Source organism: Carcharodon carcharias, chromosome 25 (genome assembly GCF_017639515.1).
Source record: "Carcharodon carcharias isolate sCarCar2 chromosome 25, sCarCar2.pri, whole genome shotgun sequence".
Classification (NCBI taxonomy): Eukaryota; Metazoa; Chordata; class Chondrichthyes; order Lamniformes; family Lamnidae; genus Carcharodon; species Carcharodon carcharias.
Genome location: NC_054491.1, coordinates 31,131,801 through 31,150,927, shown reverse-complemented (window position 1 = coordinate 31,150,927; position 19,127 = coordinate 31,131,801).

The window sequence follows — 19,127 nt, the reverse complement described above, 5'->3', positions numbered from 1 at the left end:
ATGGCATCACATGTGGTTCTGACTTCAAGGACACTGGTCAGACCACTTGCTCCAAGTCACAGGTGGTGCATTTTCGATCCCCCTTGGCTTGTAGTGTGATACAGAGAATGTAACAGAGACAACACAAATAAGGACAGGCTGCTTGAAGAAGGAGAACATAGGAATAGGAACAGGGCTAGACCACATGGCCCATTGTGCCTGCTGCACTATTCAATACTATCATGGCTGATCCTGGGCTTCAACTCCACTTTCCCGTCTGCTCCTCATATCCCTTAATCCCCTGAGAGACCAAAGATCTGTCTATTCCATCCTTAATTCAGCAACAGAGCATCTGCAAACCGCTCGGGCCAAGAATTCCAAAGATTCACAACCTTTTGAGTGACGAAATTTCTCCTCATCACAGTCCTAAATGATTGGCCCCTTACCTCGAGACTGTGCCCCCATGTTTTAGATTCCCAAACAAACAGAAAAAAATCTCCTAGAATCCACTCTATCAAGCCCCTTCAGAATTTTGTAGGTTTTAATGAGATTGCCCCTCATGCTTCTAGAGCCCAGAGAATATAAGCCCAGAGAATATAAGCCCAATTCACTGAGCATCTCATCATAGCCCCTTATCCCAGGAACCAATTCAGTGAACCTTCGCTGTACTGCCTCTAAGCAAGTATATCTTTCCTTAAATGTGGAGACCAAAACTGCACACTCCAGATGCAGTCTCACTAAAACCCTGCAAACCTGCAGCAAAACTCCTTTATTCATGTACTCCAATCCCCTTGCAATAAAGGTCAACATGCCATTTGCCTTCCTAATTGCCTGATGTGCCTGCAAGCTAACTTTCTGGCCTGAATTTTGCACTCGTCAGGCTGCATGATTGGCGGGCCAAGAAGCGGACGGGGAAGTCTCCTGACCGCGATTTCACTCTGGCTGTCTAATTAGCGGCTAGCCAGCATGAGACGCGCCTTGAGAAAGGCTCAGCACTGTTAGTAGGAATGGCAGACAGCTGCCTCAGGGAGCTGCAGACCTCCAAACAATAAAAGAAAGCACAAAAGTGTCCATGCAGCACATTAAAGCACCTGAAAGCATACCTCATAAAAAACAGTCCCCAGATATTTCTTTTATTTTATATCCTAACGGAGATTTCATCCCGCCCTTGGATGAGGTTTTATTAAAAATGTTAAGCCCACCTGGCTGATTGGCCCATGCACCAACCATAAGGTTGGACGGGCCACAGAAAATCGCTTACAAGTAGGCCGTTACTGAGCTTAATTGCCCGCTTATTTGTCAGCGGGCGCTCTTCTGACTTATGCTCATGCCTACCAAGAGAAATATCACACGAGTGCATGGTGACGTTGGGATGCTTGCCTGACATCATCACCTGTGATTTTATACCTGTTCTGGCTGGGCGCATGCCCGCCTGTGGAACATAACATCCTGAACTCTGTGTTTCTTGTACAAGCACACTCAAGTCTCTTTGTAAATCATTACTTACAAGTTTATCATCTTTTAAGAATATTCTGCTATTTTATTCTTATAGCTACGCATTTCCCTACATTGTACTCCATCTGTCATCTTGTTTCTTACTCACCTAACATGCCTAAATCTCTTTGCAGCCTCTCTGTGTCCTCCCCGCAGCTTACCTTTCCACTTTGTTTGGCATCATCAGCAAACTTGAATACATTACTGTCTGTCTCTTCATCTAAATCATTAATATAGATTCTCATGGCATTGATCCTTATGACACTCCATTATTCACTGCCTACCAACTTGAAAAAGCCTCAATTATGCTCACTCTCTGTTTTCTTTCCATTAACCAATCCTCTATCCATGCTAATATGTTAGCCCCAACTCCATGAGCCCTTATTTTGCCTATTAGCTTTTTGTGCAGCACCTTATCAAATGTTTTGTGGAAATCCAGGCATTCTACACCTTCTTGTTCCCCTTTATCTACCCTACTAGTTACATCCCCAGAAAACTCTAATAAATGTGTCAGATAGAATTTCCCTTTTGTAAAACCATGTTGACTTGTCCTACTATGCTTTTTTAACTGCATTGTTAAGTCTTCTTTAATATTAGATTCTAGCATTTCCCCACAACTGATGTTAGGCTAAGTGGCCTATAGCTCACTGTCTTCTCCCTCCTTTTTTTTGAAAAGTGGTGTAACATTTGCCAACTTCCACCATCTCTACTGCTATCTCTTTTAAAAACCCTAGGGTGTAATCCTAGGTCCTGGAGATTTGTTGAATTTTAGTCCCTTAAGTTTCTTCAATACTTTACTTCTGTTGATATTAATTTCCCCACTTTTTTTAGCCCATAGATTACTGTCTATTTCTGTTATGGAATGTGGAACGTGTGTCTTATACTGTGGAGACAGACACAAAATATTTGTTCAATGCCTCAGCCATTTCCTCATGCCCCATGATAATGTCTCCTGTCTCTGTTTCTAAGGGACCAACATTTACTTTAGCTACTCTCTTCCTTTTTATATACTTATAAAAATTCTTACAATTTTTTTTGTTATTTCTGGCTAGTTTACTCTCATATTTTCCCCTTTTTATTCACTTTGCAGTGACACTTTGCTGGTTTCTAAAACACTCCAATTCCTCAGACTTGTGCTATTTTTTTGCAACATTGTAAGCCTCTTCTTTTATTCTAATACTATCCTTAACTTCTTGAGTGAGCCACGGATGGGTCTTTCTTGAAGAGTTTTTGTCCTTCAATGAATTTTTGTGGAATTGTTTAAGCCATTTCTTTAAGTGCCTCCTACGGTTCATTTGCCTCCATGCCTATTAGTCTATCTATCCAATTAACCTTAGCCAGTTCTTCTCTCATACCTGGATAATTAGTTATGTTTAAGTTTAAAGATTTTTGTTTGCGATTGGAATATGTCATTTTCAAACTTAATATGGAATTGAATGGTCACTATTTCCTTGTGGATCTTTTACTATGACATTACTAATTAACCCTGCTTCATTATACAACACTAGATCTAAGATAAATTTATCCCTAGCCAGTTCACTATGTACCGATCCAAGAAACTGTCACAAAAACATTCTACAAACTCATCTTCCACAACATTTTTGCCAATTTGATTGCCCCAGTCTGTATGAAGATTAAAGACATCCACAAATTTTACATTTTCTTTTTACAGGCTGCAATAATTCCTTATTTAATGCTCTGTCCAATGGTATAATTACTGTTAGGGAGCCTAGAAACTACTTTCACCATTATTTTCTGACTCTTGCCATTCCTAATTTCCACCCATACTGATTCTACTTCATGATCTTCATGGGCCAGATCCTTTCTCACTAATGTCCTTGTGCCATCCTTTAGTGCAAGGGCTACCCCACCCCCTTTGCCATTCTGCCAGTCTTTTTGAAATATTGTGTGCCTGGAATATTTATTTCCCAACTTTGATCATCTTGTAACCATATTTCTGTAGTGGCGAGCAGATCTAAATCACTTACCTCTATTTGTGCCACTAATTCATCTATCTTACTGCAGCTGCTTCGCACACTTTTAATTTCATTTCTTTGCTTCTATTCCCTGCAAAGAACTTATTCACTAAAATAATTTTTTTGTTAAACTCTCTGTCCCTCTCGGCCCTGCTCTGCTTGTCTTTACCCACATCATTGTACTGTTCCAATGCCTCAACATTTCTCTTTGGGTTCCTTACTCCCCCTTCATCAGAGCCCTGCTCCCCCTCTACCCCCACTCCCCCAACCCCCACCCTCTGATTTAAAGCCCTGTCCTGAGAAGGAGGAAGAGAATTGCTCTTAGCAGGAGATCATGTAACCCAAGGTCTTCAAGGAACAATTTTCCTCCCTCAAGGAAGAACAATTTGAATGATGTCTCTGCTTCATTCAGGGGATGTCCATTGAAAGCTGTCACCTGCTTCAAACAGAACTGCAGCCTCAGAGCAGGGTTAGGATGGCATTATCAGTGGCTGTAAATGTAACCATGGTCTTCAAGTTCTTCACATCAGGTTCCTTCCAGATTGGAGCAGGTGACTTTTCAACATCTCTCAGTTCGCTATCTACCACTCTATAAGGGAGGCCATTGATGCTCTGTATGCAAATAGAGGGGAATACATACATTCTTAGGTTTTGTCAGGACACCAGGCTTTCCCCATGGTGCAGGATACCATTGACTGCGTACATGTCAGTTTGCAATTACCGTATGCAAATGCACAGATTTCCTGCAAATATAAAGAGCTTCTCTCCCCTAATGTTCAGCTGATGGGTGACCATACTCAGAGAGTCATGCAGATCAATGCATGGCATCTTGGCAGCTTTCATGCTGCTTTTATTCTGTGCCAATGCACTGTACCATCAGCATTTGAGCCACAATGGGGAAATTGAGGGGGTGGCTACTTGGTGACAAGGGTTATCTGCTGACTGCCCAGTCCATGTCTTTGGCATGCAAAACCCACATATGCATATGATGAGAGTCTTGCTGCCACAGGAAATGTCATTGATCTGGCAGTTGCAGTGCTTCAGTAATGCTTTTGCTGCCTGTACCACTCCGGAGGATGAGCGCTTTAGTATTCTCCAGGGCATATGCACAGGTTCATCGTGGTCTGCAGCATCCTGCAAACCCTCATCAGCATGGGAGCATAGCCATGTACAGTGGGCATCTGAGGAAGAGAAGGAAGAGGAGGAGGAAGAGGAAAAGAGGAGCCAACACAGCCCCTTTCCTTCTCCTGTCTGCAATGTGCACCAAAGCCTCCAATGCTGCACCTAAGAGGGTTGTAGCATGCCTTGTTGAGACATTATACTGACTTCCTTCTGGTCAAACATTCTTCCCCAGCCACCTCCAGCACCCACTGCAGCCAGAATGCACCTCCTTCTTAGGAAATGCAGGTTAGCTTTTACGTGGTGCTAGCCTTCATGAATGTGAGCTCCCTGCTAAGGCATGCAGCCTCTCAACAGTGCATTTGCATGCTGTCTGCATTGGAAGGAAGAGGTGGGGGTTAATTCCGCACTGTGATCCCCATATCTATTTTCTCGCCCATCCAATTTTGCCAGAGTGAATGTATCAAAGTAAAAGAAAGACAAAATGTGGCACAGAATTTGCTGGGGAGCAGCATCCCACATTAAGCATGATGACTTGGAAACTTTTGCTTACCCTTCAACTGAAATTAAATTTGTGCCTCAAAATGTGGGAAGTGCAAATTGCGGTACAATTGGGCATCTGGGATCTTGGTGATCAATAGCACCAGTAATTTATTTTCTGAACAAATGAAATTAAAGATTTTGAATATTTGAGGATAATGTAAAACTTCAAAAGGACAAATTGGTGGAATGGGCGGACAGGTGGCAAATGAAGTTCAACACAGAGGTATGAAAAGTGATTCATTTTGGTAGGAAGAACATGGCGAAACAATATTAAATTAATGGGCACAATTCTAAAGGGGGTGCAGGAGCAGAGAGAGCTGTATGTATATTTTCATAAGTCATTGAAGGTGGCAGTACAGGTTGAGAGCAGTTAATAAAGCATACAGTATCCAAAGCTTTATCAATAGGGGCATAGAGTACAAGAGCAAGGAGATTATGTTGAACTTGTATAAGACACTAGTTCGGCCTCAGCTGGAATACTGCATCCAAGTCTAGGTGCCACACTTTAGGAAGGATACAAAGGGATTGGAAAGAGTACAGAAAGGATTCACAAGAATGGTTTCAGGGATGAGAAACTTCAGTTATGAAGGCAGGTTGGAGAAGTTAGGACTGTTCTCCTTGGGGAAAATAAGTCTGAGAGATTTGATAGAGGTATTCAAAATCAGGAGCGGTCTGGGCAGAATGGAGAAACTTGTGAAAGTATCGAGAATAAGAAGGCACAGATTTAAAGTAATTGGTAAAAGAAACAAAAGCGACATGAGGAAAAGCTTTTTCATGCAGTGAGTGGTTAATGTCTGGAATGCAGTGTCAGAGATTGTGGTAGAGGTAGGTTCAATTAAAGCCTTCAAAATTGAATTAGACTGTTATCTGAAAAGAAAGAATGTGCAGGGTTATGGGGAGAAGGCAGGAGACTGGCAATAAGTGAGTTGCTCATTTGGAGAGTCAATGAAGATGCGATGGGCTGAATGGCGTCCTTCTGCACTGTAACAATTCTGTGATGCTGAATGATTAGAAAAGCTCTGAACTGGCAGCTCAGGCGTCTAATTATTTAAGCAAAATTTATTGGAGTGAATATCACTGAATGATATTTCTGTGGAGATGTCACATAAATATATGCACAAGAAAACCTATTGCCCAGGGTTCAGGTTAGTTTTGAATTCATGAAATCCAGGAACCAAAGAGAGCCATTAACTACATGCGAAAGCTAGGTATTTTATAGAAATTCACAATAAATCAAATTCGATGAACTTCCTCTCTGCTGGACAAAAACATTGTTTGCTTTGCCAGCCAGTTTCTAGCATGCTCATTCTCAATCAGTGAAAATCGCCTCCAATAAAGCATTTTCTAAACCAAGCTTTCCCTGGTTCCTCTCAGTTCCATTCCTTCATGCATTTTTCTTTTTAGCTCAATGAAGAATTTACTTCCTTGTATAATTTCTCCAGTTTAAGTGGCATCCTGGATGTGAGCTTTATGCGACAGGTGTTGAAAAATTATTATTGACTGCTGGCTGGTTTCAAAGTGGAAGGCTATTAGAAACATAAATTACCGTATTAATGTGTCCTTACGCCATGAAAGAGCAGCCCTAAATTTCCTTGGTGAGTTTAATTCATTTTTTTACAACATAAATGCAGCAATTCCTTGACACTCAAGAGGAGATTGATGTCATCTCAAGTTTTACGAGGCCAATGGAATTTGAGGTGATTTGCAACTCACACTGCATCTCTACCGCTCCACAAGATGCTGTTTTTTAATGGCGTGCATCGTGGACTTGCCATTACTATTTCAATAAATTCTAGCCATTAAGTCCAAAAAAGACAAAGGAAGCAGGAATAGTACAATGAATTGAGTGGTAAACTTGATGGGCTGTGTTGTGAGGGTCACATTTTCAAATATATTGCCCTCTGTATAATGAACAGTGTGTGCAAGGACGCCATCAGCTGCACAATCGTGTTCCATCACTCCCACTTGTTACGATGAATTATTTTTCAATCTTTTGATCAAAAACATGCTGCCATTAAGGATGGCGGCCATGAAGCTGAAACCTGCCGTGGCGAAAGATGTTGTGGTTAAATGCTGGAACCGATGATTTCATAGCTGCTATGAAATCATTTCCAACACGTTTCCTGAACCTGATTTAAATCCTGACAGTTTTACAGGATATCAAATTTTGTATATCGTGTACAAATGTGTATATGTATAGTTTTTATGCATGCATGTTGATGCAATGCTCCAAACTAGCCATCTAGGATTTAACTATTTTTTCACTGAACCTAGGATTCAATCTGTTGTTGTCTTTGTGCTTTCATTTGGCTCAACTGGGGTATTATAGTATTTATGTTCCACATGAATCCGCACCCACCTTATTTCCCATCCATATTCTTCTATTCCTTTCTCTCTACTGTTCTTATCTAGCTTCCCTTTTAGTGCATCAATGCTATTCACCTCAACTACTACATGTGATTACAGTTTCCACATTCCAACTACTCTTTAGGTAAAGAAGTATATCTTGAATTCTTTTTTGGATTTATTAGTGACTATCTCACATTTATGTCCTGTTAGATTTGGTCTCCCCAAAATTAGAAACATCTTCTTTACTTCTATTCTATCAAACCCCTTTAGAATTTTAAAGACTTCTATTAGCTGATCCCTCGGCCTGTTAAGTTTTCCCTGATATTTGTAACTTCTCATGTCTAATATCATAATCGTAAATCTTTTTTATGTGTTTGCTAGTGGGTCTGTTTAGTAATATGGAGGCCAGAACTGTGTAAAATAACTTTGTGTGGTCTAACCAAGGTTCTATATACGTTTAACTTAACATCTCTGCTTTTCATAGAATTTGTTATTACAAAAGAATGCCTTATTGTAAGGCGTTAGGCCACAATTAGAGCACTGTGTGCAATTTTGAGCAACAAATTGTAGAAAGGACTTAAATAGACAGAATGCAGAGTAGATTGATTAGGATTATTGCAGGGGAAGGGTTCTGTAGTTGTAAGAGATACTATACTATTCATATTATGGACCATAACTAACAGCAAGGACTGGTTGGGCCGTATAGCTTGAGATGCTAAACTCAAGCCAATCCAGTGTTTCACATAGAGGTGAAAGATCCCATGGCTGCATTCAAGTGTATTGGATCATCTGAATGCAAAGTATGGAGGAGAGATCAGTGATCATCTGTAAGCCTGAGATTCTGCACGCTCATGTATCATTTGAAGTGACTCCTTGGTCATTAGAGAATGGCAGCCTTCCAGCTTGTTCATAAACCAACAAAGAACAAATGGAAGTTTGCGATTTGCACATGACACTATTTGAAGGGTAGAAGGTTCAATGGATGCCCTCTCGAAGTTGCTGCACTAAACCAAAAATACAGATTCAATGTTCAACAATTTGATGTAGTTTGCAGGTTGTTATTTGAGAGGAATGCCTTCCACAATTGTTTACATAGCAATAATCACTTCAGAACTCGTTCATTGCATAGACTGCTTTTATATGTTTCAATGTGAATGATTCTTCATAAGCATAATTACTATTTTTTGTCAAGAAGGAAAAAATTTCAGATTTCGGAGAGTGTGTCTCCACTCAGGGAATAGGTTGCAATTAGTCTTATCTGTGATTCTTATTCCTAACTGAAACAAGATCGTGCTTCATGCTGCTCTCCAAGTACCTCATTAACAAACTGTGCAAACATAGTTTAGTGGGGTGTAGTGGAGTCTAAATAAAATAAAGCCTGTGCCACCATTAACCAACAAGGACATTCTTGTCAACATTAACCAGCAAGAACGTTCCTGAGTTTCGAAAGCTAAGAGCTAGGAATGAGTTAGCTGTGTTAGGCTGGTCGAGTGGGCTCTTCAGCTCACACTTGAATAGTTATGAGTGCGCAGCAGTTTTATGGTGAGGGCATGTTTAAATCTTATTCAGTGCTGACGAGAAATAGGAGAGTGTGAAAAGGCAACAATTGGGATTCAAAAGTGAACAGTATGATATTGGGAAAAATTGTACAAATCATATGATCCATGGTATTATAACTTATCAGTTTATTTTGCATTCATCAAAAAAGGAACAAATTTTATGGTGAATGGGTTTTTTATCGACTCTCCTTATTGAAGTCCACGTTGGATCACAAACACGAATTTATAACAAAATATATAGATGCACCAAACATTTAGGGTAGCCTCTATCTGGTCCCTTGACTGATTACATTTAAAGTTTTATGACTGGTTACTTTTAAAGTTCCCCTTTTACATCTTCCCAAGTAATGATATTAATTTAAATAGGTCTCTATTTAAAATTCACCAGGTAAGAACTGTAATGTTTGTGTTTAATGTTTATGTTTTTTGTAAAAGGACGAATGTTATGTAAAACCTGATAGTAGGGTGTGCTAACTCCCAGATGTATTGCCCTCTGGTGGAGAATAAGGAATAAAGGAACCTTTTGTTTTTCTCACAGGAAGCTGGGGTTCAGAAGCAGATAGCTGTCTGTGTGTGTGTGTGTGTGTGTGTGTGTACATGCATGTGTGCATGCATGTATGCGTGCTTGTATTCTTAATTGTTAGGAAATGACAAAACTCTTCAAGAGCCCTCTTAGAAGGGAAGGCAGTAGAGTAGTGGTATTGTCACTGGACTGGTAATCCAGAGACCTAAGGTAATGTTCTGAGGACCTGGGTTTTTAATCTCACTGTAGTAGATGATGGAATTTGAATTCAATAAATATCTGGAATTAAAAGTCTAATGATGACCATGAAACCATTGTCATAAATTAAAAAAAGAATGTTACAGTGAAGAACCACATAAATATGTATTAGCTTTCTTTTAAGCTCTTACTGTCTTGTTGCGATCATAAAGGAAAAACTCAGCCAGCAACCAAGCCCTGGTTCTCCTATGCTGCCATCTCTTGAAGGAGATCAATGCTTGGACCATGTTATGGATTGACAGTATCGACAGTGCACATGCAGCATGGTGGTGGTAAAGAACATATTTTCTTAAAAAGCAAATCATCAGCCTTACTAATTAGGAGAATAAAATCATTTTCTGGATTTTGCCAGCATAAACCAGTTTAACTCATTGTTAATTGCTCATCATTAGCATTGTCAGTGTTTGACTAACTCCACAGTCATACCCATTTCCATGTCATGTGTGGGGGCACACAATAAGCTCACTAATGCACTTGTTGACATGCCACTCCCAAAGGAGCAGAGAGACTGAAACTCTTACTGGATTGAAGGTATACTATCGTATAAGGAAGAGGGAATATCTGAGAAGTTTTCAAAAGCCCTGATTGTGAGTGAAAAAAGTGATCATTTCACTTATTAGGCTTATTACTTTTTTCTGATAAACTGAAGCCCTGTGCCCTTTCAGGAGGGTGTTTATCCTTCAACCAATATCACTAAATCAGATTATTGCATTGTTGTATGTTGGATCATGCTGTGCACAAATTGGCTGCCACATCTCCTACATTACAACAATGAGTGTCCTTCAAAGGTCCTTTGAGATGACATGAGCCTGTGAAAGGAGCGATATAAATGAAAGTCTTTCTTTTTTCTTATTTCAGGTAAAACGTATGACAGGTTGCAGCTGATAATTGCTTTGGAGTTCTGATGAAAATCCAACATTGTACCATTCATGTCTTACATTGTCAAACATTTATAAAACATGAATTGACTAAACAAAAAAGCTGAACTGGTCACAACCAAATCTAAAATAAGTTAATGCTGTCCCAGGTGCATTAGGTTTGTCTTGATGAAATTATTCAGTCAAGAATATGCTGATCATATTGCCATGAGTTTCAATGTGTTTGCCAACAAAAAACTAGAGTAAAGCTGGGAAAATAAATCTGCTAATCACAACATCAATTATACTTTTGCAGTAATATTCAGACCAAATTACGGGCAGGATTTTCTGGTCCTGCTGAAAGTCAGTGGCCTTTAGGCTGCCTCTTCAAATCTTCTATTCTTGCCCACGATGGTTCCTGCCACAGGCGTGACCAGAAAATCCAGGCCAACATTTGGGCTTGGGACAAGTATGAAAGCATTCTAATCATGAGGTGGGTTCATGAGAATATTCTCATTGCAAACTGTTCAGATTCTGGTTTTGTCAGTCTTTGCAGTTTACAATGATTAAGATGATGAAAGTTTATACTAATGGCACTCATTATATTTGCCCAAGTGCAATCTTCAATATTAGGGAGTAAATATGTGCTGCAGCCTCATTTCTTGGCAGTGTCAATAGACCAGCTGCTATATCAAAGGATTGGCACTGTGTGGCAGGAGGTGTGAAACTCCAGGCTATCCTAATGGGATGCACCAAATATGACTAGGACTTAGGCTGTCAGATCATGCCTTAAGGCTAGGATATATTAGCTCCCATTTGACGAGATAATTGAGTCATTATGGCAATATTGAGTCCATGCTGGCTCTCTGTAGAGCAATCAGTTAAGTCCCATTCACCTGCCCTATCCCCATAGCCCTGCAAATTAATTTCCTTTAAGTACCCTTCCAATTTCCTTTTGAAATTATTGATCATCTCCACTTCCACCACTCTTGTAGGCTGTGAGTTCTAGGTCATTAGCGCTTGATGTTTAACAAAGTTCTTTCTCACTTGCACACGCTATTTCTCTTGGCCAAAACCTTAAATCTGTGTACCATCAGCTAGTGGAAACCTAATTTCTTTGTCAACCGTATCTAAACCTGTCATAATCTTATACATCTCTATCAAACCTTCCCTCAGTCTCCTTTGCTCCAAGAAGAACAACTCCAGCTTCTCCAACCTAACCTTTAGCTAGAACTGTTTCATCACTGGAACCATTCTGGTAGATCTCCTCTTCACCCTCTCAAGGACCCCCACATCCTTTCTAAGGTTAAATCTGTAGCACCTCTCCCTATCTCTGCTGCCAAAATGCATCACCTCATATTTCAGATATCCAGATGGGACCAGAACTGAGAGGTTTTAACTATCAGCAAAGATTGAACAGACTGGAGCTCCTTTCTCTAGAAAAGAGATGGCTTTGAAGTGACCCAATAGAGATTTCCAAGATTATGAAATGGTTTGACAAGGTAGACATAGAGAAGATATTGGGAGGAGACTAGAACTAGGGCCAAGAATATGAAGCAATCACTAGTACCTGCAAGTTCCCCTCCAAGCCACCCACTATCCTGTCTTGGAACTACATAGCCATTCCTTCAAGAGCTTGTGTGGATGTAATGTGCTGGCTAGCCTTTTTAAAATTCATTCACAGGATGTAGGCATCGGTGGTAAGGCCAGCATTTATTAGCCATCCCCCTCCACCCCCAAGAAAGCCATGGTGAGCCATCTTCCTGAATACAATTGAATAGCTTGCTGCGCCAGTTCAGAAGGCAGTTAAGAGTCAATCATATTGCTGTGGGCCTAGATTCACATATAAGCCAGACCAGGTAAGGACAATAGATTTCCTTCCATAAAGGGCTTCAATGAACCAAATGGGTTTATATGAAAATCCAGTCATTTGACTGTCACCATTACTGAGATTTGTTTTTTTAATTCTTCAGTTATTTAATTACCTAGAAAGAAAGAAACAGTAAAAACTGGGAAATAGGAATACTGGTCCAAACTGGTCTTGTATATATTAAAATACCACCAGTAGGGCTGCAAAATAAGAGTACTGGTCTGAACTATTTTTTTCCTTCTGGGTGGCTGAATTTAAATTCAATTGGTGGGATTTGAACCTATGTCTCCAGGTCATTAGTGCAGATCCTCTGGATAACAAGTCCAGCAACATAACCAATAAGCTACATACCATTATTTTCTGCTGTACTATTCTGTTATAAGAAGACATTAGGACATATTTCAGACTGAGATGAGGAGAAATTTTCCAATTCAGGGGGCTGCAAATCCATGGAACACTCCACTCCAAAGGGCTGAGGACACCCAGCTGCTGAGCACACCCACGACAGAGACAGGTAGATTCTTGGGCACTAAAGGAGTTAAGAGGGTATAGGGATAGTGCAGGAAGACGGAGCCGAGGCAGAAGACCGGCCACAATCCTGACAAACGGCAGAGGAGACCTGAAGGGTTGCATGGTCCACCCCAGCTTCCGCTCTCACGCCTTTATGTTCGAGGTTACCAAAAGCTAAGTCAGAGAGGCAGGTTTTGAGGAGCATTTTAATGGAGGAAGAAAAGGAAGAAGATAGAGAGTGATGGATGGATGGACCATTACAGACTGATACAAAACACTAACACAAAACACTGACTAAAATTCCTGATTCTTACTTGCTCAGCATTGATTGAACCTGTTCAGCACTGCTATAGAGCAGAAGCAAGGAACATGATCCAACAATGTAAAGTTAATTATGTCTTTGTTTGAATTTTGCCTGTTCATCTTAAAGCACCACTTGCAGCATATGTGCAACCGAATAGCAGTTTGTTCAGAGAGTTGCGGTTAATCTTCTCTCAATTTTATAACACACTGGAAATTCTTGGGGCTGGATTTAATGAGGAATTATGGCTGCCTACAGCCGTTTAATGCTGGGAGCAGCCTTAATTGCCTTAAGGCGAGACTTCCACCCCTTTCTTGGGAGGAAGTCCTGCTTTAGAGACAGATTGCCCCAGTAGCGCCAGTCAACAGCAGTGGCCACTTCTGGGACTGCAAGTAGTTCCACCATGCCAAGGAGCCCAGGTCAGTTCAGAGTTGGGAGTCTCAGTGAGGGGGTGAGGCGGTGGGTCCAAGAGGCCGGGGAGAGGGTTAAAGGGAGAAATGACGGTGTGGGGAGGCGCTTCTGATGAGCCCAGGGGATTGCAAAGGAGGTCCCCCCTCCAAACTAGCCCGACAACAGCCGGTGCAACTAAAGCTGCTGGGCACCCGGTGCGAAGACCGACCAGGAGGGAGGAGGACCTTCTCGTGAACCTGCTCCTGGGCCTGGCCAAGCTGGCCATTAACAGGTCCAGGCAGCAGGTGATCAATGGCGTAGCCGGACCCAACTGTCCGCCCGTCTTCCGCGGCTATGTTCACGGCCAGGTGGCCCAGGAGAGGGGGCACGCGGTGTCTGCTGGCACCACAGAGGCCATCCATGCTCAGTGGGCACTGCAGGGACTGGGTTGTTTTACCGACCCTTTTAATCACATTTTGATTTAATGTTGGTAAGTTTCCTTTAAATGTTTGTCTTTTGTTTTTGCAGTTTCCTTTAATTTAAGGGCTGCCTTTTCCTTTGTCGCTGATTTTGTTAATTTGTTGGACTCAGAAGAGTTAAAGCTGCTGAGCTTCTCTTAACGTGTAGGCCTCTCCACCGACATGAGTAAAATACTGGCAGTGGTAGGATGAGGCCCTTAAGTGACTTCACTAGGCCCAAGGGCAGGCGGGATGCCCGATGCCTCTCCCCACCCCGTAAAATTTCAGACAAACCTGGTCAGGCAGGTAGGCGATGGGAAGGCCAGCCATTGGATTTTATATGCCTCCCGCCTTCAAACCCATCAGCAGGGGAGTATAAAATCCAGCTTTAGCTTAGCAGCAAAGGACAGCTTACATTCTGAAGAACAAACATTCGAGTAATAATGAGGCTTTTATTTATTCTTCTTTATGCACTGAAACAGATAAGAGGGAGAAAAAGTGTAGTGAGCATTTTAGTTCACTGTGGGAGAATCCTTTGTACGCTCAAGGTGCCTGAGAGTTCATTGCAACATGAAGCATTTCAATTAAATCATTAGATCTTATGAGTTAATTTAAATTCTGGAGCGACATCCCAGTCTTAATTTCAATTTTCACACCTTTTCTTTAAAAGCAGTGAATGGTTCATGATTATGGACTGACTGTCCAATCGATGCCTCCAGTCCTCTGACATCCAATCCGAGTGGCTGTTCTTCGTGTGAGGGTTTAGATAATTGGCTGTTGCCAGCCAAGCCCTGCTGCATCATCGAAAATGACAACACTTTGCAGCAGTTGATGGACAGCAGTAAGGAGCCTGGCGAGAATTTTTATTCTGTACCTTAAGTTAAAGTGGACTGTAACAGTTCATGTTTATTCTGGTTAAGGTCAGATTCAGTAAATTAAAACTCCCTCCACCTGTCTGAAATGGAGCAGTAATGGAATTAAGATGGAGATGGTGGACTTACAACCCCTCCCACTTCTCCATCATTTTCATCTGGGCTTTATGTTAGGCTGATAATGGTCCTGTGCCTTTAACCAGGTCCCAAGTCTACTCTAACTGCTTACTGGATGACAATGTGTCCTGGGCTCTTACAGCTGGAAGTTCAGCAGAAGTGGTTCACAAAGTTAAATTGCTGAAATTATTTTGTGGTGGCCAGGATAAGCAACCTACCATGATCGCAATCCTTCCACACATGAATGTTTTTTTTTTCCCTCCCAGCTGGATTAGCCCTTGGGCTGTGCAATATTGCTGTGGGCTAGAGCTGCTGAGCAACATCAGTGTGCTCATTCCGGCAGAGACTGTGGTGTAGTTGTAATGTTGCTGGACTAGTAGTCCAGAGACCTAGCTAATGATCTGGGGGCATTGGTTCAAATCCCACCATGGCAGCTGCTGAAATTTAAATTCAGTTAATAAATCTGTAATATAACGCTAGTCTCAGTATTGGTGACCATGAAGCTATTGTTGTAAAAACCCTCCTGCTTCCCTAATGCCCCTTTGGGGAAGGAAATCTGTTGCCCTTACCTGGTCTGGCCTACATGTGACTCTAGACCCACAGCAATGTGTTTGACTCTTAACTGCACTCTGAAATAGCCTTGTAAGCTAATGAGATAGGAGCAGAAGTAGGTCATTCGGCCCTTCGAGCCTGCTCCACCATTCAATAAGATCATGACTGATCTGTTTGTGTTTCAAATTCCACATTCCCATCTACCTCCCACTAACCTTTGATTCCCTTGCCTAACAAGAATCTACCTACCTCCGCCCTACAAGTATTCAATAACCCTTCCTCCAGTGCCTTCTGAGGTAAAGAATTCCAAAGTCACACAACCCTCAGAGAAAAAAATTCTCTGTCCTAAAAGGGCAACCCATAATTTTAAAACATCGCCCCCTAGTTCTGGACTCACCCACAAGAGGAAACATCCTTTCCACATCCACCTTGTTAATACCGTTCAGGATCTTGTATACTTCAATCAAATCACCCCCTCACTCTCCTAAACTCCAGTGGAAACAAGTCCAGTCTGTCTAACCTTTCCTCATAAAACAACCCACTTGATCCAGGTATCAATCTAGTAAACCTCCTCTGAACCATCTCCAACACATTTACATCCTCTTTAAAAAAGGAGACCAAAACTGCACAAATTATACGAGATGTGGCTCCACCAATTCCTGTATAACTGAAGCGTAACATCTTTACTTTTATGTTCAATTCCTCTCCTAATAAAGAATAACATTCCATTAGCCTTCTTAATTACTTGCAGTACCTGCATACTAACTTTTTGTGACTCATGCACTAGAACACTTAGATCCCTCTGCACCTCAGAATTCTGCAGCCATTCTCCATTTAAGTAATACTCCGTTTTTTTCTTCCTGCCAAAGTGAACAACTTTGCATTTTCTCACATTATACTCCATCAGATTTTTGCCACTCACTCAACCTATCTATATCTGTCCACAACCTCCTTATGTCCTCTTCAAAACATACTTTCTTACCTACCTTTGTATCATCTGCAAATTCAGCTGCCATGCTTTCACTCATCTCATCTAAGTCATTGATATAAATTATAAAAAGTCGAGGCCCCAGCACAGACCCCTGAGGGGCTCCACTCATCACATCCTGTCATTCAGAAAAAGACACATTTATGCATATCCTGTTTTCTGACAGCCAGACAATCTTCTATCCATGCCAATATGTTACCCCCTACACCATGAGCTTTTATTTTCCTACACCTTATCAAATGCTGCCTGGAAATCAGGTGCAGCATGTCAGGCTCGCCTTTATCCACAGTGCATGTTAGACCTTCAAAGAACTCCATTAAGTTGGTTAAGCATGATTTCCCTTTCACAAAACCATGCCAACTCTTCCCGATTACCTCGAGTTTCTCCAAGTACCCAGCTATAACCTCCTTAATGATTGGCTCCAACATCTTCCCCACGACGTCTGGAATGCACTGCCTGGGAGGGTGGTGGAGGTGGGTTGCCTCATCCTTTAAAAAGTACCTTGATGAGCACTTGACACATCATAACATTCAAAACTATAGGCCAAGTGCTGGTAAATGGGGTTAGGTAGGTAGGTCGGGTGTTTCTCACATGTCGGTGCAGACTCACTGGGCCGAAGAGCCTCTTCTGCACTGTGATTCTTTGATTCTGTGACAGATGTCAAGCTAACTGGCCTATAGTTTCCTGTTTTCTGCCTCCCTCCCTTTTTTGAATAGAAGGCTTTTGATGCTACTTTCCAGTGTGATGGAACCTTTCCAGAATCTATCAAATTTTGGAAAATTAACACCGACGCATCTACTATTTCATAAGCCACCCATTTTAAGATTCTAGGATGAAGTACATCAGGACCCGGAATCTTATAAGCCCACAGCTTCATCAGTATGCCCAGTACCGCTTCCTTCATGATTGTAATTTCACCAAGTTCCTCTGTCCCTTCCATCTCTTGATTTACAGCAATTACTGGAATACTTTTAATATCCTCTATAGTGAAGACAGAGTCAAAATATTTGTCAATTTAATCCACCATTTCATCATTATCTATTACTAACTCTGCATTCTCACTCTCTAGAGGACTAACACTCACTTTACTCACTCTTTTCCTTTTTTAGATACCTGTAGAAATCTTGCTATCCACTTTTACATTTCTAGCTAGCTTCCTCTCATACTGTAATTTCTTTGTCCTGATTACCCTTTTTGTCACTCTCTGCCATTCTTTATATTCTGACCAATCATCTGACCTTCCATTCATCTTTGCACCGTTATGTGCTTTCTCCTTAAGTTTGATGCTTTCCTTAATTTCTTTAGTTAACCACGAGATGGTGGGTCCTCCCTTTAGAATTTTCCTTTATAGTAGGAATGTACTAATTCTGAGTATTCTGAAATAACGCCTTAAATGTCTGTAACTGCTTCTCTATTAATCTATACCCCTAGCCTGGTGTCTCAGTTCACTTCAGCTAGCTCAGCTTTCATGTCCATGTGGTTGCCCTTAAGTTTAACATACTAGTCTTAGATCCACTCTTGTCCCTTCAAACTGGATGTAAAATTAAGTTAAATTGTGGTTGCTGCTATCTAGGGGAGCCTTCACTCTGAGGTCATTGATTAATCCTGTCACATTAGACAATACCAAGTCTAATAAAACCTGCATTCTGGTTGGTTTCAGAACATACTGCTCTAAGAAACTATCTCAAAAGCATTCTATAAACCCCTCATCCAGGCTACTACTGCCAATCTGATTTTTCCAGTTTATGTGTAGGCTAAAACCACCCATGATGATTGCCATCCCTTTATCACAAGCACCCAATTCTCATGTCCTACTTTATGGTTACTGTTAGGGGGCCTGTAGAGCATTCCCACTAGTGACCTCTTTCCCCTTCTATTCCTCATCTCCACCCAAACCGATTCTACATCCTGATCTCCTGAATGAAGGTCATCTCTAACTACTGCACCAATGCCACCCTTGATCAAATGAGCTGCCCCTCCACCTTTACCTAACTTCCTATTCTTCTTGAATGTCATGTACCCCTCAATATTCAGGACCCAATCCTTATCACCCTACAGCCACGACTCCGTAATTGCTATCAGATCATATTTATTTACTTCAACGTGCACTCTCAATTCATTTACTTTGGTAAGAATGCTACACATATTCAGATAGGGAGCCTTTAGTTTTGTCTTTATGTTATTTTCATGACATCTAGGCTTGACTAATGGTGCATTCTTAGTTTTTATCTCTCTATCTATTCCTGCTATTCTATGACCCTCATTTCCAAATATGATTGTTATGGTCTCCTGCCTTAAATTTACCCCTTGATTTGCTACATCTACCCAAGCTTGACCCCTCACCTCCTTGTTTAGTTTAAGGTCCTCTCTACTTCCCCAGTTATGTGATTCACAAGAACACTTGCCCCAGCA